Here is a 15,874-nt window from a genome sequence, read left to right as displayed (position 1 = left end):
ATTAGTTTATTCATTTCCTGTCCTCTGTGTTGTTTTGTCTCCTCAATGTTTCCGCATAGTTATGCCCTTTGCAACGTGTGATGGATCAGAATTGTTTGGAGTGTGCTAGGTGCTGCTGGGCAATAAAGAAGGTGGCGTTTATATCTATTTTTGAGCGAGCGGTGCCATCTTTCTAATGTTGGCAATTCCAAGAACGTTTACTATATGCTTATTAAGTACCTATGCAACTAAGCTCAAAGTTAACATCTTTCAAAAGAACTACGTTTATTTCTGCTTTCAGCTTTTGTTAACGCCTTTAGTCATTTTGCACCAAGATGAGTGGAAGTCTTCATGCTGTTTCTTGCAGTATGCCCCATAAACTCTTGGTAATTGGCTCCTTTTAATGGCATTGTAGGGTTTGAGGATTTTGGATAAATGCCTTTTTTTTTTAAAGAATTTAAATTTAAATCCAACTTCCTGGTCCAAATATGTTTATCATGTTAATCAATTATGTTTTCCTAACATTTACACAGTTTGGTCGTCTCTACTTTTAGTAAAACTTTCTATTGCCTTCTCTTTCCCTTCCTAATAACAATCTAGCTATAAAGGCAAAAGAAACCTTTTTAATAAAGTGGAAGTAACTGATTGTATAGCCATTATGAACAATGCACCCAAGTACAGTATTTTCAGCTGATACTTCAACCTTGCACTTGTGTCTGAGCTTTGTTTGCAAAGTTGATATTCTGTAACCATATGGTAGGGGGAGTTAGTAGTGTAAAGCAAACATGGACTGCATTCCCAGAGGATTGACCACTTCAATGTGTGGGGTAAGGCTCAGGAGAAATTTATTTGGGAGGGGAGATGAGGTCATGTAAATTGGCCAGCTACGTTGACTGCGTATTGGAGGATGTAACATGTTCAAGTTTGGATGACAACACCTAAACTTTGCTCAGAGTTTTACTTCACTTGAATACCATGAGCCTTATGGTTTACCCATTGTGTAAAGAGAAACTTGTTAAATTGTGGTTTTAAAAAAAACAGCGCAACATTAAATTGCAGGGGGCAATTATTTTAAAAACTTGTCGTGGATACACTTCCTGCAGTTTCACTTCCTGTGGTCCTAGAAGTGTAATCCGCAAGTGAACTGTTTACAATATGGGCTTTAAAAGCAATTGCAGCGTTCATTTGTATCGTGTGTTTAATATAATGAAATGTCCCCAGGCATTTCACATGGAGTGATGGACTGAACAGTGGTGGAGTTGGATAAAAACAGAAAATGCTGGAAATGCTCAGCAGGTCGTTAACTCTTTCTCCACAGATGCTGCCTGACCTGCTGAGTAACATAGAAACATAGAAGATAGGAGCAGGAGTAGGCCATTCGGCCCCTCGAGCCTGTTCCGCCATTTAATGAGATCATGGCTGATCATCCAAATTCAGTACCCTGTCCCTGCTTTCTCCCCATATCCCTTGATCCCTTTAGCCTTAAGAAATATATCTAACTCCTTCCTGAATATATTTAATAAGTTGGCCTCAACTGCCTTGTGTGGTAGAGAATTCCACAGGTTCACCACTCTCTGGGTGAAGAAATTCCTCCTCATCTCTGTCCTAAATGGCTTACCCCTTATCTTTAGACTGTGACCCCTGGTTATGGGCTCCCCCGCCATCGGGAACATCCTTCCTGCATCTAGTCTGTCTAGTCCTGTTAGAATTTTATAAGTTTCAATGAGATCCCCTCCCATTCTTCTAAACTCCAGCGAGTATAAGCCCAATCGACCCAATCTCTCCTCATATGTCATTCCTGCCATCCCAGGTATCAGTCTGGTGAATCTTCACTGCACTCCCTCCATGGCAAGAACATCCTTCCTCAGATAAGGCGACCAAAACTGCACACAATACTCCAGGTGTGGTCTCACCAAGGCCCTGTACAACTGCAGCAAGACATCCTTGTTCCTGTACTCAAACCCTCTCGCTACGAAGGCCAACATACCATTTGCCACCTTAACCGCCTGCTGCACCTGCATGCTTACCTTCAGCGACTGGTGCACAAGGACACCCAGGTCTCGTTGCACTTCCCCTTCTCCCAATCTATTGCCGTTCAGGTAATAATCTGCCTTCCTGTTTTTGCCACCGAAGTGGATAACCTCACATTTATCCACATTATACTGCATCTGCCCAATCACCCAACCTGTCCAAATCATACTGGAGTTTCTCTGCATCCTCCTCACAGCACACACGCCCACCCAGCTTTGTGTCGTCTGCAAACTTGGAGATATTACATCTTGTTCCCTCGTCTAGATCATTAATATATATTGTGAATAGCTGGGGCCCTAGCACCAATCCTTTCCAGCATTTTCTGTGTTTTTATTTTCAGATTTCCAGCATCTGCAGTATTTTGCTTTTGTATTTTTCTGGAGTTAGGAGAGTTGGTCGAAGGCACTGTCAAAAAGGTATGTTTTGTGGGTTGAAAGATGGTAAGCAAAGTTGCACGGTTGAGGGAGAGATGAATTGGAAGTGTGTTATTCTAGAATACACTGAATAATGTCTGAGAATGTTAAAAGACAATATACATCAAGGCTGTCCTAAAGTGCAAGAGTGAACTGCAGTTTACTATCCTGCAGAATGCACCTTAATTTTATTTGTAAATACATGTATTGTGGATACACAAGTTGAGGCAGTGGAGTCTGATCTGAGCCAGCCTGACGTGAACTTTTTACACTCAGATTGAAACTGAAATATTCCGATGTCTTGCTGCAGTTGTACAGGGCCTTGGTGAGACCACACCTTGAGCATTGTGTGCAGTTTTGGTCGCCTTATCTGAGGAAGGATGTTCTTGCTGTGGAGGGAGTGCAGCGAAGATTCACCAGACTGATACCTGGGATGGCAGGAATGACGTATGAGGAGAGATTGGGTTTATTTACCTCAGCACTTATTCCTGCAAGATCAACGTGGATTCTGTTTATAGCATGTTACTCGTCTTTAGTGAGAAAATAATGAATTCTAATTTGAGCTGTGTCGAGGAATTGGTGCAGGAGTTAATCTTCCAGTTAGGAGGGCAAGGCTGCCGGGAGAGGGAAGGCAGTTACGATATTCATCTGATGCTTGAGCATTGTATCTATGGCCACTTGGTTTGGAAAGTTATTTACTGTTTGTGAGGAATTAAGATGTATAAAAGCTCATCATGATTAATACCACAGTTGATTGTATCTGCAGGAAGGAATTCGTGTTAAAATGTACTTTCGTAGCAGGGAAGTCAAAGGGTTACAGGGCTTTTCACACTCTTGAATTGGGCTGGTAACTTTTAACAGTTGTAAGGGAAATGTGTGTATTGCCTCAATGAAGGATGATGTGGTGCCTATTGTACTTGAGCGAAGTGCAGAATATTGTGGCTGTTGCAAATTCCTGACTCTCAGGAGACTGAATAAAATCCTCATTTTTATGATTTATTCTTGTTTTCTAAATTATGCAGCTATCGAGATGCTTTGACAGTTTCAATTTGGTAAATGTATTGTCACCTTTTTTTGTGTTGGAAGGAAAACTTAACTGTTTCTGGGTGGGGACCAGAAAGTTGTACATTTGCTTGGGTAGATGAGCTTGTATTCCTCCGTCTCTGACCTCCCTTCCCCACCGAATGGGAAGTGTGAAATAAAGAGTTACAGGAAACTCTCGATTTACCGGCACCGAAATAACCGGAAATCTGTGTTAACCGGCAAAATTCAGGAGTAGGTTCAGGTAAGTTTTACTTCATATTAGTGGCCGTTCCTGGATCTGTGGCTGTGTAACTGGGGTTCGTGCACTTGTTGCTAAGCAACAGGGATGCTTGGTCTGTGGCCGGAGTTTCTGCACATGTTGCTAAGCAACAGGGAAGCCTGGATTTGTTGCTGTGTACGGAGCTCTCGTACCTTTTAAACTATACCTCTCTGTAATCCGGGCTTTTTGATAAACCGGCACCACGTCGGTGCCGGATAATAGAGTTTCCTGTAATTGCTGCTTTTGAAAGTTAGCATTAAGCACTACATTGCAAAGTTCAGCCCCTTTTTGTATATTGGACAGTCGTTTAAAGAAATGCAGAAATGCACAGTAGTTCAGTCAGCATCTGAAAGTAATATGAGTGAATGTGTTTTCAGTTCCTTTATTGGGATTCTCATGAGTTTGTGTGTGTGTACAGCTTGGATGATAAAACTGCGTTAACGGTGGAGCTTGGCCAGGATTGAATTATACTTGCTTGGAGTCTCTTGATGGATTAGGCTTAGGCAAATCTTGTATCAGTAGGAATCAATCAAAACTGGCCAGTGAAGATTGGCGTCCATATCCATTATGCCCCAAAGTGGGATTGCAACTGGGAATTCTCAGGAGGGCGAGTTCGAACCTTGGACAAACTACCAGGGAGTGTAGAGAGGAGGCTCGGGTGCTTTCCCCCTCAACAGAGAAATGGATTGGCACATAAGTTAACCCGACCGGCTCAAGTGATCTATGTGCAGCATCATGACATCGCTGGAGTTCTTTGTTTCAATTTTGAGCAGTCTTCACTCGTGAGATTTAATGCAAGTGTCATGGTGATGGACGGACTAAACCGGTTCTGTACCTAGAACTGCTGAATCTGCCAGCAGAGACTTTCTTTTGGTGGGATTTCTTGGTTGTCACCAGAGCAAGATAATTTACGGCATTTGGATATGAATGCAGCCAGTGACATGGGAACATAGAAACATAGAAGATAGGAGCAGGAGTAGGCCATTCGGCCCCTCGAATCCGCTCCACCATTCAATGAGATCATGGCTGATCATCCAAATTCAGTACAGGTTGACTATCCCTTATCTGAAAACCTTGGGACCAGCTGTGTTTCGGTTTTCGGAAATTTTCGGATTTCAGAAGGTATTATTTCAGACTGGGAAACTCCTAGCATTCTTTTTACAGGCAGGCTCTGGAAAGCGTCTCTGTAGCTTAGCAACAGCTTCAGAGACGCTTCCAAGCCACGGGCCGAGTGTTTACAAGCTGTTGCTGAGCAAGTGTGTTTGTTGTCAGATACGGAGATGAAAACCTTCGTATCTGACAACATTAGCGCTGGTCTATCCGGAAGTTTGGATAGAACGGCAGCATATCAGATGGGCCGCTGCAGCTATCGGACGGGCCGCTGTACTGTTGGGTTCACTCTCCTGGTACCTCCTTCACACTGCCCGGCTCGGCCTGCAATCTCCTACCCAGGAAGGAACCCTGTGACCCTCTGCCCTGCTCACAGGGAAAGGCAGAGCTCCCTCAGTCACACTTGACACGCCGGCCTTCGCTCTCGATGTTGACAATCTGCAGGAATTCTTGTTCTGGGCCCTGGAGGACCACTCCTGTCATGTTTTGCGCCACTCGGGTCATGTCGTGCGCACGACTTAAGCTGAACAAAAAAACTTGAGGTTTTTGGAAGTTTGGATAAAGGATAGTCTACCTGTACCCTGTCCCTGCTTTCTCCCCATATCCCTTAATCCCTTTAGCCTTAAGAAATATATCCAACTCCTTGAATATATTTAATGAATTGGCCTGAACTGCCTTCTGTGGTAGAGAATTCCACAGGTTCACCACTCTCTGGGTGAAGAAATTCCTCCTCATCTCTGTCCTAAATGGCTTACCCCTTATCCTTAGACTGTGACCCCTGGTTCTGGACTCCCCCGCCATCGGGAACAGCCTTCCTGCATCTAGTCTGTCTAGTCCTGTTAGAATTTTATAAGTTTCAATGAGATCCCCTCTCATTCTTCTAAACTCCAGCGAATATAAGCCCAATCAACCCAATCTCTCCTCATACGTCATTTCTGCCATCCCAGGTATCAGTCTGGTGCTTGCCCTCACCTGCACTGAGTACTTTTAAACTAACTTTTATGTCTGTTGAAGCTTGGAGGATTAGAGGCGAAGCCTGCTTGCTTGCCTTCTAAGGTGTAGTAATGTTGGAGGAAAGTAATGTTGAAGTGGGGAATACAACAAAAATCTGTTAAGTTGCCAACGCAATGAAATGTATCTTTGGATGCTAAAAATTTCCTTCATATGCTGTTGAAAGCCACGCTTCAACAGCAGAACTAGTAAAACCCAGCACACAACATATTGAATACTATACCAAACCCCAAGTTAAACTACAGTTAATTCAACAATAAATGTAATTAATTAGTGAACAAGCTAGAGATGATGCTGTACCATTAGTGGGTTGAGGAAATAATTTCTCTGCTACTATTTATCCTGGTACCATGCATCAATGTTCTCCCACCTGGAACTCCATGTAAACTATATTTGCCTAGGTCCAGAATCCGAGGCTATTCCGAGGTGAGGCTATTCCACAGTTATTCCTATCACAATACCCGGGCCTCGCACTCACCATTATCATCGAGTAAATCGGACAATGACTTCCGGAGTCCGCACGTGTGCAGTTGAACATGGAAATCCGGAAGTTGCTGTCTGATTTGTCTTGCTCCTCGCAAGCTTTGCTACACTGGTACCTCGCCGAGAAAATCGGCATTAGAACACATGAAGGGCGTGAAGTTGTGGTACTTGCCCACTAGATACCCACAAAACACGCCAGAAAAAGTTAGGGCTGGTGCATTCAGGCATAAGTGAACTTTTAACGGTGTGATGAGTCTTAATTACTAGCAAACAACCTCTCTGGCCCTGAAAATTTAATTTTAAAAGTGTGGAGTCTCATTCCTTCAGAATTTAATTGTTGGAGAATTAAAAATTTTTAAAACTTTTTCTCTCTCTCTTAATCCCATCTTTCTTTCCCCTTATTTATTTCACTTTCTGTTCATGGTTTTACAATGAATTAAATATTCTAATTTATACTTCCTGCTTTAGACTCTGTTGCAGAGAATTCTAAAATCTAATTGGTCGAAGAGTCACCCTGTTGCTTGTCCTGCTCACACACGCCACCGATCTCCTGTAGAGGGTGAGGGCACTGTGGTGAAAAGGATCTCTCAATACTGTAAGTTCACACTCAAAAAGCCTGCAAAAAGTCTGTGGGCAGCTGCGAGTGCAATGAATGGCGAGCACCATTCCATCGCTGCCGACAGCAAAATCCGGGCCCGTGTCTTCACTGGCTTTGCTACTTAAATTTTCGGTTTCTCTTTTCTTTTTCCTCCTCTGCACACGCACGCGCGCACACTGTTTTGTTGCTTGAGCCTCTTCAGCGCATTAGTTGATATATCTTGAGAATACCTATCTCTAATTCTCTCCATACCTCTCCCCTGGCGACAGTTAGTGTTCACCACTGCTGCTACTCTTTGCTACCAGATGTTGTATTGGCGTATGATCACTTAGCTGCTACACAAAAATACAGAATACGCAATCAATTTTTAATACATTTTCGTAAGATAACCCTATTTTTTTTTAAATATCTTGTTAGCTTGAATTATTCCACTAGCACTAATGTTAAGGAAATTTTTCATCTTTCAAAGTGGATCCCTCATAAACCTTTAACCAGTTTTATAACTAAAGGGAGTGGGAGTAAAATGAACCAAATCTACAGAAGTGTGTTACTGGTTTGAAATGGCAGTGAATGCTGAAAAGTGCATGCTGCAAATTGTACATTGTTGCCAAAGCAATAAGGTGCCTGATTATGATTCAAATGTTCTGTGTCTTTTAGCTATTACAGTTCTGAAAGATAAATATGGAACAGCAAAATGTGTGCATGTCAAAGGTTATGTCATCCAAATAACCTTTGTTTATGCCTTTGTCACCTCCAGACTTGACTATTCCAACACACTCCTGGCCGGCCTCCCACATTCTACCCTACATAAACTTGAGCTCATCCAAAACTCGGCTGCCCGTGTCCTACCTCGCACCCAGTCCCGTTCGCCCATCACCCCTGTGCTCGCTGACCTACACTGGCTCCCGGTTAAGCAATGCCTCGATTTCAAAATTCTCATCCTTGTTTTCAAATCCCTCCATAGCTGCGCCCCTCCCTATCTCTGTAATCTCCTTCAGCCCCACAACCTCCCGAGATATCTGCGCTCCTCAAATTCTGGCCTCTTGAGCATCCCCGATTATAATTGCTCAACCATTGGTGGCCGTGCCTTCAGCTGCCGAGGCCCTAAGCTCTGGAATTCCCTGCCTAAACCTCTCTACCTCTCTACACCTCTCTCCTCCTTTAAGACGCTCCTTAAAACCCAACTCTTTGACCAAGCTTTTGGTCATTTGCTCTAATTTATGTGGCTTGGTGTCAAATTTTTGTCTTCTAATACTCCTGTGAAGTGCCTTGGGGCATTTTACTACGTTAAAGGTGCTATATAAATACAAGTTGTTGTTGTCTAGTAGCAGAGTGAGCTAAGGAAGTATTTGGTTTGCACAATGAGTGATTAAAAATGAGAAGGAAGTTGAAAGCCACTGATCTAATCAGATTCTACCTGCCATGTTGCTCATGCAGCCATTGTGTGCATGATCAACCACTGTTTTAAAGCCACCAGTTCCAGTTTGCACTGAGATGCATCCTTGTTCATTTTAATTACATGTTTGTCTTCTCTGTTGTTGTCTTTAACCCACCCCACCCATTTCTCTCATTATAAAGCTGTTATTCTAATGAGAATTGAATCTTTTGAATCGGTCATACAAGATTGTTGATTTACAAGAGTGTGAGCTGTCTGTTTTGAAGTTCATGTTTTGTACCCACTGATTCTTACGATTGTAAGCTGGTTTAGAATCCACCCAGCATGCGTTGCAGTTTTGAGCCTTGAATCGTTGCCATTTACACAAATGAAGCATTCAAAACTTTTTGTTTGCTTTTATTGAGTTCAACCAAACGGGAGTCCGTATATAACAGCAGACCCGGGGCAAATTATTTTGCTGCCTTGCTGGTCCAGGTATGTGTAGTAAACTACTGAACTTGATTTAGAAAGGGACTAATAACTATCTGGATTTGTTATGAACTAGTACTTTGGCTGCTCCAACAGGGACCAGTGGCGCAAGGACTTGTCAATGCAGAACAGCCCTTGTGCAGTTTACTACAGGAAACTCTTTATTATCCGGGACCGGCGTGGTGCCGGTTTATGAAAAAGTCCGGATTACAGAGAGGTATAGTAAAAGGTACGTGAGCCCCGTACACAACAACAGATGCAGGCGTCCCTGTTGCTTAGCAACAGGTGCAGGAACCCCGGCCACAAGATCCAGGCGTCCCTGTTGCTTAGCAACAGGTGTAGGAACCCCGGTTACACAGCCACAGATCCAGGAACGGCCACTAATATGAAGTAAAACTTACCTGAACCTACTCCTGAATTTTGCCGGTTAAGAGATTTTCAGTTATTTAGGTGCCGGTAAATCGAGAGTTTCCAGTAATTTGACTACAGATCTTTTGGAGCAATTTCGGGTTGGCAGGCTGTAACTAGTGGGGTACCGCAAGGATCCGTGCTTGGGCCTCAGCTATTCACAATCTAGATCAATGATTTGGATGAGGGAACCAAAGGTAATATATCCAAGTTTGCTGATGATACAAAGCTGGCTGGGAATGTAAGTTGAGGAGGATACAAGGAGGCGTCAAGGAGATGTAGACAGGCTAAGTGAGTGGGCAAGAACATGGCAAATGGAATATAATGTGAAGTTATCCACTTTGGTAGGAAAAATAAAAAAAGCAGAGTATTTTTTAAATGGCGAGATTGGGAAAGTTGGTGTTCAGAGGGACCTGGGTGCCCTTGTACACGAATCACTGAAAGTTAACATGCAGGTACAGCAAGCAATTAGGAACGCAAATGGTATGTTGGCCTTTATTACAAGAGGATTTGTGTATAAGAGTAAAGACGTCTTACTGCAGTTATATAGGGCCCTGGTGAGACCACACCTGGAGTACTGTGTCCAGTTTTGGTCTCCTTACCTAAGGAAGGATATACTTGCCATAGAGGGTGTGGCAACAAAGGTTCACTAGACTGGTTCCTGGGATGGGGGGGGGATTGTCCTATGAGGACAGATTGAGTAAACTAGGCCTATATTCTCTGGAGTTTAGAAGAATGAGAGGTGATCTCATTGAAACATACACAATTCTTACAGGGCTTGACAGGGTAGATGCAGGGAGGATGTTTCCCCTGGCTGGAGAGTCTAGAACCAGGGGTCACAGTCTCAGGATAAGGGGTCGGCCATTTAGGACTGAGATGAGAAATTTCTTCACTCAGAGGGTGATGAATCTTTGGAATTCTCTACCCCAGAGGGCTGTGGAGGCTCAGTCGTTGAATATATTCAAGACAGAGATCGATAGATTTTTGAATATTAAGGGAATCAAGGGATATGGGGATAGTGCGGGAAAGTGGAGATGAGGTAGAAGATCAGCCATGATCCTATTGAATGGTGGAGCAGGCTCGAAGGGCACAATGGCCTACTCCTGCTCCTATTTCTTAGAATCGTACCTTGAGCAACTTGCTAACTTCTGGATATTCTGGAAATGAACTTCAAATGTTCCAAAGGAGCAGTTATGTTAAAATTGTATAGAACCTTGGTTAGACCACTCTTGGAGTACTGTGAGCAGTTCTGATCTCCATATTATAAAATGGATATAGAGGCACTCGAAGGTTCAAAAAAGATTTACTAGAATTATACAAGAACTGAGTGGCTGAACAGGCTGGGGCTCCTTTCTGTAGGAGAGAAGACAGAAGGGTAACCTGATGGAGGTGTTTAAGATTATGAATGGGTTTGATGGGGTAGATGTATAGAATATATTTCCAATTGCAGGCAAGACCAGAACTAGGGGCCATAAATATAAGATAATCACTAATAAATCCAATAGGGAATTCAGGAGAAACTTCTTTACCCAGCATGGCAAGAATGTGGAACTTGCTATCACAAGGAGTAGTTGAGGTGAATAGTATAGATGCATTTCAGGGGAAGCTAGATAAATACGTGAGTGAGCAAGAGATAGAAGGATTTAAAAAGAATCTAGGGAAGAGATAACACAGGCATTACTACACATTTAATAATTCGTTAGGAAAAGGTGTAGTGCCAGAGGACTGGCGGATAGCTAATGTAATACCTATATTTAAAAGGGATAGAACATGTTCAGGGAATTATAGACCAGTCAGCTTAATGTCGGTGGTAGGAAAAATAATGGAATCACTACTAAGGGAGAAAATAGAACATCTAGAAACCAAAAACATAGTAAATAATAGTCAGCATGGATTTCAAAAGGGAAAGTCTTGCTTGACCAACCTTGACCTACCAAGAGGTAACAGAGTAGACAAGGGTAATGCAGTCGATGTAATTTATCTAGATTTTCAAAAGGCCTTTGATAAGGTACCCCATAATAAATAGACTGATGAACAAAGTCAGAGAATGTGGAGTCAGGAGACAAGTAGCAGAATGGATAGCTAGCTGGCTTCAAGACAGAAAGCAGAGAGTAGGGTAAAAGGTAGCTATTCACAGTGGCAGAAGGTGGATAGTGGTGTTCCACAAAGATCAGTGCTGGGACCACTGTTCACAATTTACATTAACGATTTAGACTTTGGAATCAAAAACACAATTTCTAAATTTGCGGATGACACCAAATTGCGGGGGGCTAGTCAATACCGAGGAGGACTGCAACAAGTTACAGGAGGACATGAATAAACTTGCAGAATGGGCATATAATTGGCAAATGAAGTTCAACACAGATAAATGAGGTATTACATTTTGGTAGGAAGAATAGAGAGTTCACTTATTACTTGGAGGGTGCGAGTCTAGGTGGGGTAGAGGAACAAAGGGATCTAGGAGTACAAATACACAAATCATTAAAAGTTGCGACACAGGTTAGCAAGGCCATTTATAAAAAAAAAAAAAAAAACAAGCACTAGGGTTTATTAGAGGTAGGCAAGTTATGATAAACCTGTATCGAACCTTGGTTCAATCACAGAGTACTGCGTACAGTTCTGGCCGCCATATTCTAAAATGGATATAGAGGCACTGGAGAGGGTGCCGAGAAGATTTACAAGGATGATACCAGAAATGCGAGGGTATACATACCAGGAAATGATGAACAGGCTGGATCTCTTTTTCTCTTGAAAAAAGAAGGCTGAGGGGTGACCTAATGGAGGTCTTTAAAATTATGAAAGGTTTTGATAGAGTTGATAGAGAGAATGTTTCCACTTGTGGGGAAGAACAAAACTAGAGACCATCAATATACGATAGTCACTAATAAATCCAATAGGGAATTCAGAAGAAACTTCTTTACCCAGAGAGTGGAGAGAATGTGGAACTCGCTACCACAGGGAGTGGTTGAAGCGAATAGTATAGATGCATTTAAGGGGAGGCTGGACAAGCACATGAGGGAGATGGGAATAGAGGGTTTTGCTGATAGTTAGATGAGGAAAGATGGGAGGAGGCTCGAGTGGAGCATAAACGCCGGCGTGGACCTATTGGGCCGAATGGCCTGTTTCTGAGCTGTAAATACTATGTAATCTTGGCTTCTTTCCTGATGACCAAGGCCACAAATGGGTGAGGGGGAGTTGTGAAGTGTTAAGATGCTCAATCCAAATGTTGACATCGAGGCCCTACCTTGTGAATCTGGGGCTTTATCTTTCATACGCAAGTAGATGATAAGTCAGATTTGTTAAATGCTTTTGTTTGCTGGGAAGTGCTAAGGCTCAGCATTATAATTTAAATTTGGATTAAGTTAAGGTCTGCCGTGTTGCTTCTAACATTGGCTCCCCGTCCGGCAACGTCTTGATTTTTAAAATTCTCATCCTTCTATTCAAATTCCTCCAAGGCCTCGCCCCTCCCTATCTCTGTAACCTCCTTACAACCCTCCGAAATCTCTGCTCCTCCAATCCTGGCCTCTTGACGTATCCCCCGATTTGAATTGCACCACGATTGGTGGCTGTGCCTTCAGTTGCACAGGCCCTAAGCTCTAGAATTCCCTCCCCAAACCCCTCCACCTCCTTTTAAGACGCTCCTTAAAACCTATCTCTTTGACTAGACATTTGGTCACCTGTCCTAATATCTCCGTATGGCTCGCTGCCAGATTTTGTGTGATAATGCTCCTGTGAAGTGCCTTGTGGTGTTTTACTACATTAAAGGCGCTATACAAATGCAACTTGTTATTTCTACGGGTGTTTCTACGAGTGTTACTGAATGTGAGAAATGAAAGACAAATTGCAAGTTGCGTAAGCCAAAAATATTGGACATTTTGTGTAGCTTGGTGCAGTCTACGTTCTTTTAAAAATCGATAATCTACCCCCAGCACTGCATAAAATCTGTTTCTTTTACGCAAGAGACTTGTTTTTAGAACTGCAACAATTGCTAAAACCGATCAGACCAGCAATGGACCAGTTAAATGCTTTATAAATCAGGTTTATATAATACAACCTGTTATTTACAGCATGGCATGCTACTTGAACTGATTTGATCCAGGTCAAGCCCAGCAGAAAATATTAATGCTTTGAGGCACTATTTTGAGCAGGAATGTCCAAATATTTTGTCTTTATGGACTGCTTAGGTACACACCATGAGACCTCAAAGTCCATAAACAAAGTTTGCCTACATTCTCCTAACTTTTTTCATATGCTTCAAGCTCTGAATACAAACTGATCTCGCTGGTCTGATTTTGAATTTAGTCACACACCAGCACTAAAACAAACTCAAACACTAAACCTCCCAAGCCCACAAAATTTAAAAAGGACAAACCGGCAAGCTGGCAACGAGTTGCCTTGGCTGGACAATTGTGGCTTGCAGGCCGCATGTGCCCCACAGATTCAGTTTTAGCAGAGGAGCCCTGATTGAGGAAAGAAGTCAGTCTCCGCTCTACCATCTCTAAAGACTTGCACGAAATAAACTCAACCTAGTTCCTCAAAGCAGGCGATTTCCCATAAATTGCTTATAAATTTGACTCATTTATGAGGATATACAAGGTGTGTTGGCAATATTCACATTGGTATGGAGATGGGGGATGGCCTTCTGAGATAAGCATTAAGATACTTTAGCGCAGAATGGAGGGAGCATCAATTTTACATTTGGAATCCGTTTCATCGAATGCTTCTGGTACCCAAAATGAAGGTACAGGAAACTTTTTTATCCGGCACCGACTGGACCGGCGTGGTTGATCAAAAAGTCCGGATTATAGAGCGGTATACTTACCAAGGTATGAGAGCCACAGGTGCAGGAGCCCCGATTACATGGCACTTGTGCAGGAACCCCGGTTACACGGCAACAGATCCAGGAACCCCGGTTACACGGCCACTAATATGTAGTAAAACTTACCTGAACCTACTCCGAATTTTGCTGGTTAAGAGAGATTTCTGGATATTTAGGTGCCGGTTAAGAGTTTCATGTATTCCATTCACCATTTTGTTGAAAAACCAACTCCCAAGGTGGGGGGGAAAAAAATGGGAAAATAGAGATAGTTGTAAGAGTATCTTTAAAGGGAGTTTAGTGGTTGCAGACCTGTCCCAAGACTATGCCATTGTCTGGTACCTGTTTGTGTGAAAGCGGCTGGCCTCTCCATACTAGCCAATTTGAATATGGGTTTTCATCAGTAACTTGTGGTTGACTACTGGTAGCACAGCACTCTGAAACGCCAATGTAGTGTGGAACAAGCCTTTGCCTGGTTGCTTCCCACAGTTGACACTGTTCAGTTAAAAGCACTGGAAGCATCCAGCTCCAGGCTTCGTCCATCTATGTTGCCCTTAACCCACGTGCGAGGTTTGTAAAAGCAACCTGTGGTGACGCCATTTTTCTTTTCACCCAGAACCTTCAAGACAGCACAGCTTTAATTGTGTAGTTCAGCGGAGCCGAGACTGAACCAGCGTCCTACCATTTCTCATCACTGCTCTTCATTTCTTCATGTTGAACAGATGCATCTGCTGGGTTAGTTGGAAGTGTTAACAGGTAGGGCAGTGTTAAATTCCCATGTGCAAAATAGACCTGTGAATCGCTCAAGTAGATTTTCTTGTTTTCGTGACTCTATTTTGATGTGTGACTTGCAAACGGAAGCTATTACTTTCTTGAGTACTGTGTGGTCCTTGACCAGTAAAACCAGCAAAAGGGATTTGCTTCCTGATACTAAACCAGTTACCATTTTGTTCGGTGAAAAAGAAGTAAAATCTGGATGAACTCTGATTTGTTCAGCCTGAACCAGTTACTGTGCAAGACCAAAACCATGAATATATAACTAGAAAATAACAGGTTTTCTAAAATTCTTCTTTCCCAAATCCTAACCGCATCTTTTGCCGAATAACCTTTGTGAATAGAGAGAAAAGGTTTTCATGAAAACTACTTCTACAGTGCAACTGAAGGTTTGTTGGGACAAAAATATAGTTATTATGGATGCTGGGGTCAGTTTTCATTTCTCTGCAAGTGAATTAAATTATAGTGTAATATCTTCCACGTTTCTTGATTGGGCAACGGTTAATTGAATTAAGGGGGAAAAATATTTTTTAAGATGAACCAAAGTTGAGATCTTGTATTGTGTGGGACAGCAACTTGCACTTTGAAGTCTTGGCGTCTTCGTGCAGATTGATAGCAGCTTAAGTACTGGGACTCTTTCATGTTGCATGTTCAAAACAGTAAGATTTAACCTTGGCGTTGTGCTGTTACACAGTAATTATCTTTTTTGGGTTAGTAGCGTTTTTCTCATTGCGTTCATTAGGTTGAGTGTCAGCCGTGGCTCAGTGGGTAGCGCCCTCGCTTCTGAGTCAGAAGGTTGTGGGTTCATGTCCCACTCCAGAGACTTGAGCACAAAAATCTAGGCTTGATGCTCTAGTGCACTACTGAGGGGAGTGCTGCACTGTCGGAGGTGCCGTCTTTCGGATGAGACATTAATTCGAGGCCCCGTCTGCACTCCCAGGTGGACGAGAAAGATCCCGTGGCACTATTTAGAAGTTGTTATCCCCTGGTGTCCTGGCCAATGTTTATCCCTCAATCAACATCACTAAAACAGATTATCTGGTTATTATCGCATTGTTGTTTGTGAGAGCTTGCGGATTACAAA

General features: G+C 42.8%; 1 long non-coding RNA gene across 2 annotated transcripts in view; it reads left to right on the top strand.

Annotated features, from left to right (window-relative positions):
- LOC147097362 (uncharacterized) overlaps positions 1-15,874 on the top strand; it is a 70,504-nt gene that overhangs the window by 28,273 nt on the left and 26,357 nt on the right. For both annotated transcript variants that reach the window (XR_015074369.1, XR_015074368.1), the window contains exon 2: positions 14,633-14,772. This is a non-coding gene — a long non-coding RNA (uncharacterized LOC147097362). The remainder of the gene's footprint in view (positions 1-14,632; positions 14,773-15,874) is intronic.

This window comes from Somniosus microcephalus, chromosome 32 (assembly GCF_052327205.1).
Source record: "Somniosus microcephalus isolate GS21.2 chromosome 32, FLI_Smic_1.0, whole genome shotgun sequence".
Classification (NCBI taxonomy): Eukaryota; Metazoa; Chordata; class Chondrichthyes; order Squaliformes; family Somniosidae; genus Somniosus; species Somniosus microcephalus.
The sequence above is the reverse complement of the archived record's forward strand: the minus strand, read 5'-3'. Positions and strand labels throughout refer to the sequence as shown.